The 11159-nt window shown below is 32.3% G+C and overlaps 1 long non-coding RNA gene across 3 annotated transcripts; it reads right to left on the bottom strand.

Annotated features, from left to right (window-relative positions):
• Positions 1–673: 673 nt before the first annotated feature.
• On the bottom strand, positions 674–7167 carry LOC134233955 (uncharacterized). Of its 3 annotated transcripts, none has more exons than XR_009985092.1 (5): positions 6993–7164; positions 6583–6654; positions 5732–5844; positions 5264–5394; positions 674–806 (listed from the first exon to the last, which is right to left on the bottom strand). It is a non-coding gene; the product is annotated as an uncharacterized LOC134233955 (long non-coding RNA). The 3 variants fall into 3 exon arrangements; XR_009985093.1 differs by lacking the exon at positions 674–806 and adding an exon at positions 4846–4867 and having other exon boundaries at positions 6993–7165; XR_009985091.1 differs by lacking the exon at positions 674–806 and having other exon boundaries at positions 4874–5394; positions 6993–7167.
• Positions 7168–11159: the final 3992 nt, after the last annotated feature.

Genomic DNA, 11159 nt, shown 5'->3' with positions numbered 1-11159 from the left:
AAGTTTGTAAGTTGCAAATTATTGTCAAAGAAGTCATCTCAATAATTTTATGCTTTGACCTTGACAAAGTGTCCTTAACAACAAAGTGTATTCCTATAACCATTCTTTATGTAATTAGTATAATGAATATGGTATAATAAAGATATTCAAGATATTATTAAAACACAGATTATGGGACACTTGCATCTTTATTGTGGGTCTTATTGAGACCAATTTTAAATTTAAAATTAAACATGATACATACACAAACAAAATATATTTACAATTCCAGGAAATTTAATAATAACATTAAATCCAGCATCTGGATATCTGTGTTAATTTCTAGGGGGGGGGTTGTAAAAATTAGATGAAAAATAAAAGGTTTTAATGTGTAATTCCCATACATAACAACAGTCTTCAATATGAATTGCTAAAAATGAAAGTCACTTTCAAATACTTTGAGGTCTGTGAGAATAAGTTTTTAAAGAGCTCATGCTATCAGAAAATCATATTTTCAATACTTGATTTGACTAGATCTCAGTTTGATAAATGATTACACTTTATCCATAGTCAGTGTCTGACAGTGAAAGATACCATCCTGAGTCCTTTCTTTGTAATCCCGTAAACCAGTCTATGATTGTACTGGATAAATTCGCTGGAAATCATATTTATCTATGTGCTTCTTAAATCCTCCATCCTCTTAAGTTTAGTTTCCTTGTTTCAGCGTTCCAAGAGAGGATATTCTGTTAATCTTTGCATAATCTGATAGTCTTTCACCATTCTAAGAGTAGACATAGATCATTTCCATAAGCCCTCACAAGAGAATCCTGAAAAAATAAAAAAAATAATGTCTTAGTTGAAAAAAGAAAAATTGTAATGCAATATAAGCTTGATGGAATTCTAAATATAGACAAAAAGGGTATAAATACAAGTTGTAACATAAGATTTTGACTTTTCATATTAACCATGGGTAACACCTCTAGTAAAGAAAAGAGTAAAGGAATAAGTAAAATTCAGTTTGGAGAGAGAATTCTTTCAGAGAAAGATGTAGACAGAGGTATACCAGTTAAAATAAAAAAAGATGGCACTATTGAGATCATTTCTCAAGAAGAATATAACCAATTATGTCCAGAAAAGGGTGATCCTAATGTTGTTAGAGATTACATAGAAAGACCCTTGATTGCAGAAGAAGCAAATGAAGAATATAACCATTTCCCAGATAGCATGCTAACATTGGGCCAACGTTGGGTCAATGTCATCGGTTACATTGGGCCAATGTTGGCAAATGACATTGGCCCAATGTAAGTTTGCTCATCGGCCCAATGTTGGCCCGATATGTTGGGCCAACGTTGGCCCAATGTAGACTGTTATTTCTACAGATATTGGCCAAACGTTGCACCAACATTGGCCCAACGTCATCAAGAACGTTGGGCCAATGTTGGCAAATGACGTTGGCCCAATGTAAGTTTCCTCATTGGCCCAATGTTGGCCCAATATATTAGACCAACATTGGCCCAATGTGTATAAACATTTTATTGTTAGAAATCTGTATATTAACAAATCCGATCGTCTCTACAATCAGAAAAATATCTACCACCAATCCTACTTGAAAATACAAGTTAGCTTTACTAAATTTACAAGTAAAATCTGACTTGATAAACTTCCTACAATTTATCAAAACAAAATAAATTATCAAAGATAAATTTATTGTTTCTATACAAGGAAAGTAAATGGAAGTTTGAAATAACAATTTTTTTTAATACAGTTAAAAAAAAAGGTTGTCCCTTATTTAGATTGAAATTTGTCTATAGTAGAATGAAGTTTTTCACTTATTTTACTTATATACACTTTTTATGAACAGGTTTATAACCAATCACTGTCCTCCATTGTATTTTTGAATTTTCTTCTTTCTTTTCCTGTCTGTCTTATCCTTCCTTCATGATCGTACGCAGTGAAATTCCATAGAAATTGCTATGGCATACAAGCGGTTAGTTCGAACAGCCCCTTTAAATGAAAAATAGATCAATTTTATTGAGCAAAAAAAGAAAGAGAAATGCAGTTACTGTACTTAATTTACACATGTTTATAGTATTTTAATTGATTCAGCGTATTCAAAACTATAACTACATAGAATATTCGATTATTAGAAGGTTTAACATGTATAATTTAGGATGTCATTTTTTTTAAACTTAGATATATTTTTTTAATAATTTTTTTCTGCATTTATTATAATGTATAACTAATAGTATTTTTCAGGGGAACGGAGCACGTTAATTTTATTACTTACTTTTTAAATTCCCGTCATCTTTGAAAAAGCCGGTTTTCTTTATCTGTCTTCAAATGGAATTCTTTGCAATTTTGTTTTAAAAACATGGCAGCAAATACTCTCCTCTTCATTTACCAAGTTATTTCCACTAATTAAATAAAATTAGAACTTTAATCTTAAGAGATTTGATTTCCCTGAAACATGTGAAACGCAAAGTAACAATTCCAAGCTTTCTTTTTCTAATGGTAGAAAATATAAGAGAAATTTATGAAACGAAACTGACCCAGCCAAAATTTCAAAGATATCTAAAAGTGAAATTTACAAATAAATTTTGATTAAGGTAATAATTAACATAGATCAATGATACATTTTATTTTGTACGTTTTATACAGAAAGTACACATGCAGTGATTAGCGACTGACCTGACTAAAGCAAGCTTAGAAAAGATAAAGATTGCATGAAACAAAATTTAAATTTTCGTTGTGTTTAAAAATATGAAAAAACACTTACATTTCCGTATTTGAATGTCTGGACATAGTTCTAAAAATCCACATTCACATGTCAAAGCTTTCTTTTAGCATAAAATCTTCAACGTTCTGCTGTAGGAAACATCCGAGATTAAAATGTTAGGCGTGCTAAGAGGATGCAGATTTGACCATCCTGTCCTATCAGATATCGCAATTACCATAGAAACTGGCCAGTCTCACGCTGTGAAAACCCCTGGCCTAATTGCTTGGTCAGAAAATGTTCTCTTATCTCAGAAAATGTCCCCTAAATGCAACACTTTAGAAAGTGTGTGTCTTGTTCGCCTTGTATATTTTTTTTTATATGCATGTTAATTTTATTAACTTATTATTGTTTAACTTTAAGTTAAATTTATATGTTATGTTTTTCTCTAAAACATGTATTTCATAGAATTATAGAAGTGTTTTAACATTTATACATATTTTAAAGTTTCACAAACTAAAAATATCACTTGATATACATCGTTATGCGTGTGTTGAAATTACTCATGGTATATATGTAACATTAAATGAATATAAATAAGTATTTCTTTTTTCACTTTCCATCTTTTTTTCTCATTTTATAACAAACATTTTACATGCTTCCTGAATTATGAATTCATTCCAATGTTGGTTCAACGTTGTCTATACCAAAAATTGTATTGAAAAAGGTCGTGACTCATCGATGTTGGCCCAACGTTGGTCCAATGTTGTACTCCAAATAAAATCTGATGGCTTAGTGGTGACAAGCTAACAACAGTGCCCCAACGTCGGGCCGACGTTGTTTTCCCAACCAACCTTTACCTCTGAGTAAAATATTGTAATGTTGACATTGACCCAATATTGGGTCAACGTTGTAAACCCAATGTTGTAAACAGCGGTCCTATGTTGGGCTATTGTAGTGTCCTCACCTCATCTTCTGAGTAAAATAGGGTTATCTTGACATTGACCCAACATTGGGCCAACGTTGTATGTCCAACAAACTATAGCAAAATAAGAGCGTAATTCACCAATGTTGGCCCAACGTTGGACCAATGTTGTACTCCCAACAAAAACCGTCAACTAAGTGGTGACAAGCTAACAACAATGGCCCAACGTTGGGCCAACGTTGTGTCCCCAATCAAACTCGGTCTCTGAGTAAAATAGTGTAATGTTGATATTGGCCCAACATTGGGCCAACGTTGTGTCCCCAACCAACCTTGACCTCTGAGTAAAATAGTGTGATGTTGACATTGGCCCAACATTGGGCCAATGTTGCAAACCCAACGCCAACCATCCGCCAACGGTCCAACCATTAGCCAACGTTGGGCCAACGTAGTCATGCTATCTGGGTTATTACCAAAAGAGGGTAAGAATTACTTGGATTACCCTGAAATACCTTTGACTAGAGAAGAAGTCAAGTTTATAGATGATAAGAGAAAACAGTTGTCAGAAAAAAAGATTGTTAAAAAGACACATGATTTTTAGCCCACAAAATCATTGGAGATACAAGGATTACAAGATACAAGGATTAATGGAGGAAGTCCAAACTGAACTCTTGGAGGACATTAAGGCTTATTATGAGAGTAACTTTTCCAGTATTTGTTTATTACAAAATTATGTATTCTAATAAAAAAAAAAGTTTTCACTTTCATTTGTTGTGCCTTAGACCATTTTAAATTGACCTTATGGTCAAGATTGTGATACACACTCTGATAATCATCTATGATGTCTCTATGATGTTTACCTCAAAAGTTTGATTCAGGGTATTTGTGTTCAAAGAGGTGAAGAAACTATACAGACAGATCTAAGATTTTCGAAGCATACATATTAATGAGGTTAAAGGAGATATAACACTAGATTATTATAAAAGAAAGAACACAAACTCATAGAAATGATATTGAAAGTACCTTTTATGAATAAAGTGTCATGCTCCAAGGTGTGCTTTAACAGAAGGTTTACAGCAGTCCCATGCAGTCATAAGAAGATCTTGGGTAGAAGAAACACTAGGAAATTTTATTTGCACACAATCAGATCATCTTACATCAGTTATATGGTTACAGTCTTTATACATAATCAAGAGGGTCATTAAGATTTCTTTTCTGGTCATCCTGATGGGCCACATTATAGTATTCTTTCCCTTTGATATAATGTTAATATTAAATGGAAAATTCAGAATTCATCAGCAATTGAAGTCAAAACTTGCTATCTTTACCAACTATGCTATTATGGAAGCTGGGGGTTAACAAAATAGCCATATTTAACTTATTCCATAGATATGCTATCTTTAGCTGTTAACTATCATTTGGCACAGAAAAACTTCATACATTTTAGTTTTAAAATTTGATCATGAATTTTTATGCCTTTTCTTGTGAAGGATATCAATATGGTTTAAACATGACCATGACCACCAAGCCCTCTTTATTTAAAAAATCATATATCATTTACTTATCAATTCCAAAATATAAACATGCATATGTAACAAAAAAAAAAATAAATAAATAAAAGTTACAATTGTATCTCATTGAAACTTTACCTTCAAGTTTGTGTGTTTCTATGTTGATTGACAAACTGTGTATTTCCAAAGGAAGACCAGCAGCCAGGCTTCACTTCATAGAGAATGGATTATAGATGGTTAGGAACAAAACATATCTTCCAGGTTGAGGACTGTATAGAAAATAAAACCCATTTTGTTATTATGATTTAAATTACATGAGACAATGCCTCTTATAAATGTAATGTAAAATAATATCTCTTATATATATGGATTTCTTTACTCTAATCATATTAAATGTCATTTGTAAAATGTATTTTTTAAGACAGGTTTATTTAGGATAGACTTTAAATGATGACATGAATAGCAGGCCATACTTTGAGCACATGACAAAACATTATCTCAAATTTCACAGAAATGGGCTATTTAGCATAGCCGACATTAAACATATAGGTGAGTGGTAACATAATCACAATCATAAACAATGTGAAACAACTTTAAAAGACCAACACGGTGGATTACAAGTCTTTTTTCACTGGGGTAAAATCTTGCCGAGATTCGCCATGGCCGCCGAACCCGAACCCGACTGTATAAAGACGAAGTCATACATTCCATGTTGATGACTGTAGAAATAAAAGCATTTTGTTAATATGACAGAGTACTGCATGAAACAATGCATGTTTAAATACAACATGTACAATGTCAAAAAAGATCATGAAAATATTTTTGTTTAGACTCAAAACAAATTGTTTTTAACATTAACTCGAGATGAGAAAAGTTCATCATGTTATTTATAGATGATAAACAAGCACAACTAATGTATTAATATCACAAATAAAATGATTATTAAATTAATTATTTAGACACTAAAAGACTTTTTATTAACAGCAGATTCAATTTTGGTTTAATAGCTATCAGTAATGCATACAGAAAAATACATATTTTATTTTTTTTTAAAGCATCATCACAGTACAACATGTAGTCCTTCATTTTTTTTTTGAAAAGCTCATTACCAAGAAACAAAAGTGAAAATGAAAATATATGTATAGCATATATCACACATATTTAGAATCAAAACAAAAAGTAAAAGACTTAGGATTAATCTTTTGTAAATTCCTCCTTTTCTCTTATTAGATTCCTAATTAATATCTCTTTGATCACCATTTAGTAAGTCTGAATTCCATGGGTAACATACATAATGAATTATGAAATTATATCATGATTTATATGAATGTAAGTTAGAGACAACAGATCACATAAGTATTGCACAGTAATTAAATTAACCATATAATCATGCTTAAATGCAAAGATGACCTTCATAGGGAATGTAAACAATTAAAAAAAAAACAAGACAAACTTACCAGAGATATCCAAATATATGCCCAATAAGCCTATCCATTAAATAATCCAGTGAAATAACATCTCAGCTGATCCTGAAAAAAATCATACAATACAGTGATACACATTTAACCTCATTTTACAAAGTAAGTAAAGAAATAATTTACAGAAAAAAGGGATAGAAATGTAAAAAGATACCATGTATTTTACCAAAATTTAGCGAACATTTTTCTGATTGAAATTCAATTATAAAATGACCTATCATAGAAATATTAAATGTACTCTGAGTTACATGCAGGTTATATAACTTTAAATCACATGAAATGAGGATAAATACAGTATTTAAATTCAAAATAGAACTTTACATATAAATCATGGTTAAATGCAAAGATGACCTTCATAGGAAATGTAAACAAAAATAAGACAAACTTACCTGTAGAATATATATGTCAGAAAGGAGATTTCAAAATTTCAAAAATGAACACGCTCTCAACATTCACATGACAAGAATGCATCAGGATGTTTACTTCCGTGGTCATAGAGAAATTGAGCTTTATACAAGAAAAGTTTCATAACATAACAATCATCAAAGTAAAAGAGAGGAAAAACAAAAGATAGTCCTACATTTTTTGAAAATCTATGTTGACTTCTTAGAAACAAAAGTGAAAATGAAACTTTAATTTTACAAGTGTATGACGTCATAATGCATAGGGTAGCTCGCTGACGTGGATGACGTCACAATGCATAGGTAAGTTTTACCGTACTTTTTGCACACGGCACTTTATAGATGATGCAAGAGGAATATAAGGAAACACAGGTAAAAGGTATATTTCTTTTGCACACGACCCTAATTTTTTGCACACGGTTCTTTACAGTTGATGCAAACAGGTATAAAAACGCAGGTAAAACGTATTGATTCTTGTTATAATCTGTCTTGTGTGTGTTATTTGTTATTGTTTTCAGTAAAAAATCCAGGTTTTTGTTATTTGTCTTTTTCAGTAAAAAACCAGTTTGAACTGGTTAGGCTGTCTAGACTGTGAAGCGTGACGTCATAATGACATTCTTGTAATGTTTTTTGCACACGGTGCATTTACCTGTATAGTTAGCATAAACAAAACGTAGTACCAACGTACCAATGTAAACACAGTGTAAACAACTCCGTATTTAGGGGATAGGTTAGGTTAGGGTTAAAAAGGGGTTAGGGTTAGAGGGGGCTAAGGGGGATAGGGTTAGTTAGGACTAGGGGGTTAGGGTTAGTTAGGGCTAGGGGGGGTACGGGTTAGGGTTAGTAAGGGCTAGGGGGAGGGTTAGTTTGGATTAGGACTGCACTCAGTTGACCCCCCTATCCCCCAGGGGCTGCACTCCCTTGACACCCCCCTATCCCCCAGGGGCTGCACTCAGTTGACCCACCTATCCCCTCCACCAATCAAAACTGATCACGTGGTTTCTCTCAGCCAATCAGAATGCGGTCCTAGCTTGACGGTTTATACTACTAATGTTAATCTAATTTAATCTGTCTGTAATAAAATCTTAACAAAAAATTTGTTGATAGATATACACTGGCGGATTTAAGGGGGGGCGTGGGGGGGGGCCCACGCCCCCCCCCCTGTCCCTAAAATTTTCAAAGTATGTTGTAACTAATATTTATAATGCCACATTTTGGTACAAAACTAACAAAACCACTGTTATTCTGCCTTGTTTTACTCTTAAAATACACAGAAATCCAGGAGCTTCCGGGGGCGGCGCCCCCTGGGTCCCTACCATATCAAAGTATGATATGACTAGTATTAAACAGTTACGCATCGTACTTTGGTACATCACTATCTTATACCACTATAATAGTAAGTCATTAAATCGTTTATTATACATGTAGTGGCATTACAATGAGATTTGAGAAATATTCACCAGGACTTTGCCCTGGACCCACTGGGGGCCTTAAGGCGGCCCCCAGACCCCTTGCCTCAACAAAGTTATCCCCCCCCCCCCCCCCCAACCACAAATCCTGTTTCCGCCCCTGACATAGATATAGATTCACTTCTGCAAACTATAATTTACGACCGTAAACCATAGTTAAGAGTTGTTAATCATAGTTTCACAAATCATAGTGGAAACTGTATTTATCAGATACTAGTAATCTATGTTTTGCAAACGCAATTGAATATTTTTAGTGTTTAGCATAGTTACGTTTCTGAAACATAGATACAGCACTATGGTTTACAGTTACCGATACTAATATTCTTGACCTTTTTGCACTTACACGGGATTTATATTTAAATTATTGTTTGGGGTTACTTTCAAATGTTTATCAAAATTGAACTTATTCTTAAAAAAGATCATATTTCATGGAAAATTTGAAATCAGACACCAAGAATATGAATAAGTAACAAATAATTATGAAAAGGAATGAACATCATTTCATGATAAATATCACAAAAATGTATACATGATCTACAACATATGAACATCTTTGACTTAGAAACATTTCTTCAAGATATTACACTTTGGGTTAGGGTTAGGGTTAGTTTTTTGGCAACTGAAGATTTCTTAGTATTTTTGCATTTCTTCAAAATAGTTACATGTGTAAATAACAGTAAGTTGTATGCATTGTAATTTCATTACACAAGATAGTCTTGGATTTGTCAACTTAATTAAGTCAAGATCTAGTAAATGAAAGGTGAAAACATGTTTCTCTAAGTCAAGAACTATATTTTCGTTAACATTCTTACCAAAATATATATATATTGATTTAAGATTATTTCATTTCGGCATGAGTTTGAATTGAATTCTGTGCATTTCAAAATGCAACTTATTTTCTATTGAAGCTGTAAAGTACGGGAAAAGATGACATTGAATTAATTATGACGTCATAATGGATCTAGCACATGCTAAACATGCACATTCATTAGTTAGTAAGTAAGTAAGTAAAGAAGTCGGTTCAGTTTATGCATCAAATGTGGTCCTGTAGATATACCAATTGATTAATCAACACCTGAGTTTTAATTTGAAGCATTAAAATAAAATAAATACTTGGTGCTTCATATCCTTTTAAAAAATGTCTGGTAAAAGTTCAGGTCTTGGAGAACTGGCTTTATGAAATTGCAATGTTCTTGAATTTTTAGGTAAACAGGTATAATTAAAGGGGCCAACTATAGTTTCCATTGCGCAATATTTCGCGCATCATAGTAAAATGAAGCGTATGTACTGTTTTAATGCAACTTTTTTCGCTTAATTATTGAAATTAAACAAAATTAAGATATTGTAGGTATAAAAATGTAATTAAAGTTTGATATGAATAACTGATTTTTTAAGCGATTTTGCAATTGATAGGTAGGTTGACGTCGTTGCAGTGTGTTTTTGACGTTATGATAATCTGTAGCTCTTAAAGAAAGGGGTATTAAAATATCATTATGGAAAAAGTAATAAATATATGCTCTTGAAATTGACAACATAGAAATTTGAGAATATCTCCAATATCTTTATTATGTTTTCATGTGAATCTATTGTGTACGTCATATTTTGTAATACTCTATAAAAATAGTAAAATTTGCTAATTTTTTGTATTTTGAGATGCCCCCTCTGGTAACAAGACGGTAGAATTTTGTGTTTCTTACATATATTGTATAATATAGTATTACTCACCAAATATTATAGTTTGAACAAAATGTCTAATATAAGCTAAAAATTGGCATTTTCCTATATGATCCTTTAGTAAATGTACCTGTATTTTGAGACGGTCCCTCAAAAATACCTGGACTGGACAGTAGATTTTCCCCAAACTTTGAATGTATACTGAAGTTTTGCTATTGTAGTTTTCACACAATAAAACTATAGTCGGCCCCCTTAAGTACTTTCAGTAAAGAAAAAAAATAATATGAGCGCACTCTCTGATGTAAAAATTAAAACATGTCCATTAATCCTCAGAAACAGCTCTATTATTCACTAGTTGTAAGTTTTAGATCAGAGGTTGCGCTCTATATCAAATACCGAAAAATATTTTTGAAAATTGACCGTTTTTGTAGATTTTTTCAAAATATAAGGAAATTGACGCATTTCGTGACGTCATAATGCATTGACTAGCCAGAAAATGACGCCATTTTTGATAGATATGCAGTCACCATAGATGTAAGTGATATGCAAAGTATAATTATTAATTAAAACTATGCAGTTTCAGTTTTTCAGAAATTCACAGGGCCAAATAAGGCAAAAGTGAACCTTGTTCTTTATTTAAAGTCGGCATTTTATACATTGCATAACAAGAAATGTTTTGGAAGGCAAGTTTTACAGGCTGTACCACAGGAACGAGTTTGGTGAATTTTTGACCCCCTAGTATAATATACTGGGGGTGTCAAAAATTCAAGCTAGTTTGGTGCCTGTGGGCTGTACTACTACATTTAAAAATAAGCGGGAAATATATTATGCCTCACTGTCAGCTTTTATCACAGGCACCTACAGGTAGTATGGATACCCCCCTCTTTTTATGAAAAAAAATGTAAGAGTGTATAATACCTCAAAATATATAATTTTATAATATAATAAATACAATTTACTATTTTATTATACCGAATAGGGTCATTCTTTAAACGTGAGAAAAAGTACATTC

The sequence above is a fragment of the Saccostrea cucullata genome, unplaced genomic scaffold (assembly GCF_032062105.1).
Source record: "Saccostrea cucullata isolate Sc308-1 unplaced genomic scaffold, CSIRO_AGI_Scuc_v1 ctg4130, whole genome shotgun sequence".
Lineage (NCBI taxonomy): Eukaryota > Metazoa > Mollusca > Bivalvia > Ostreida > Ostreidae > Saccostrea > Saccostrea cuccullata.
The sequence above is the reverse complement of the archived record's forward strand: the minus strand, read 5'-3'. Positions and strand labels throughout refer to the sequence as shown.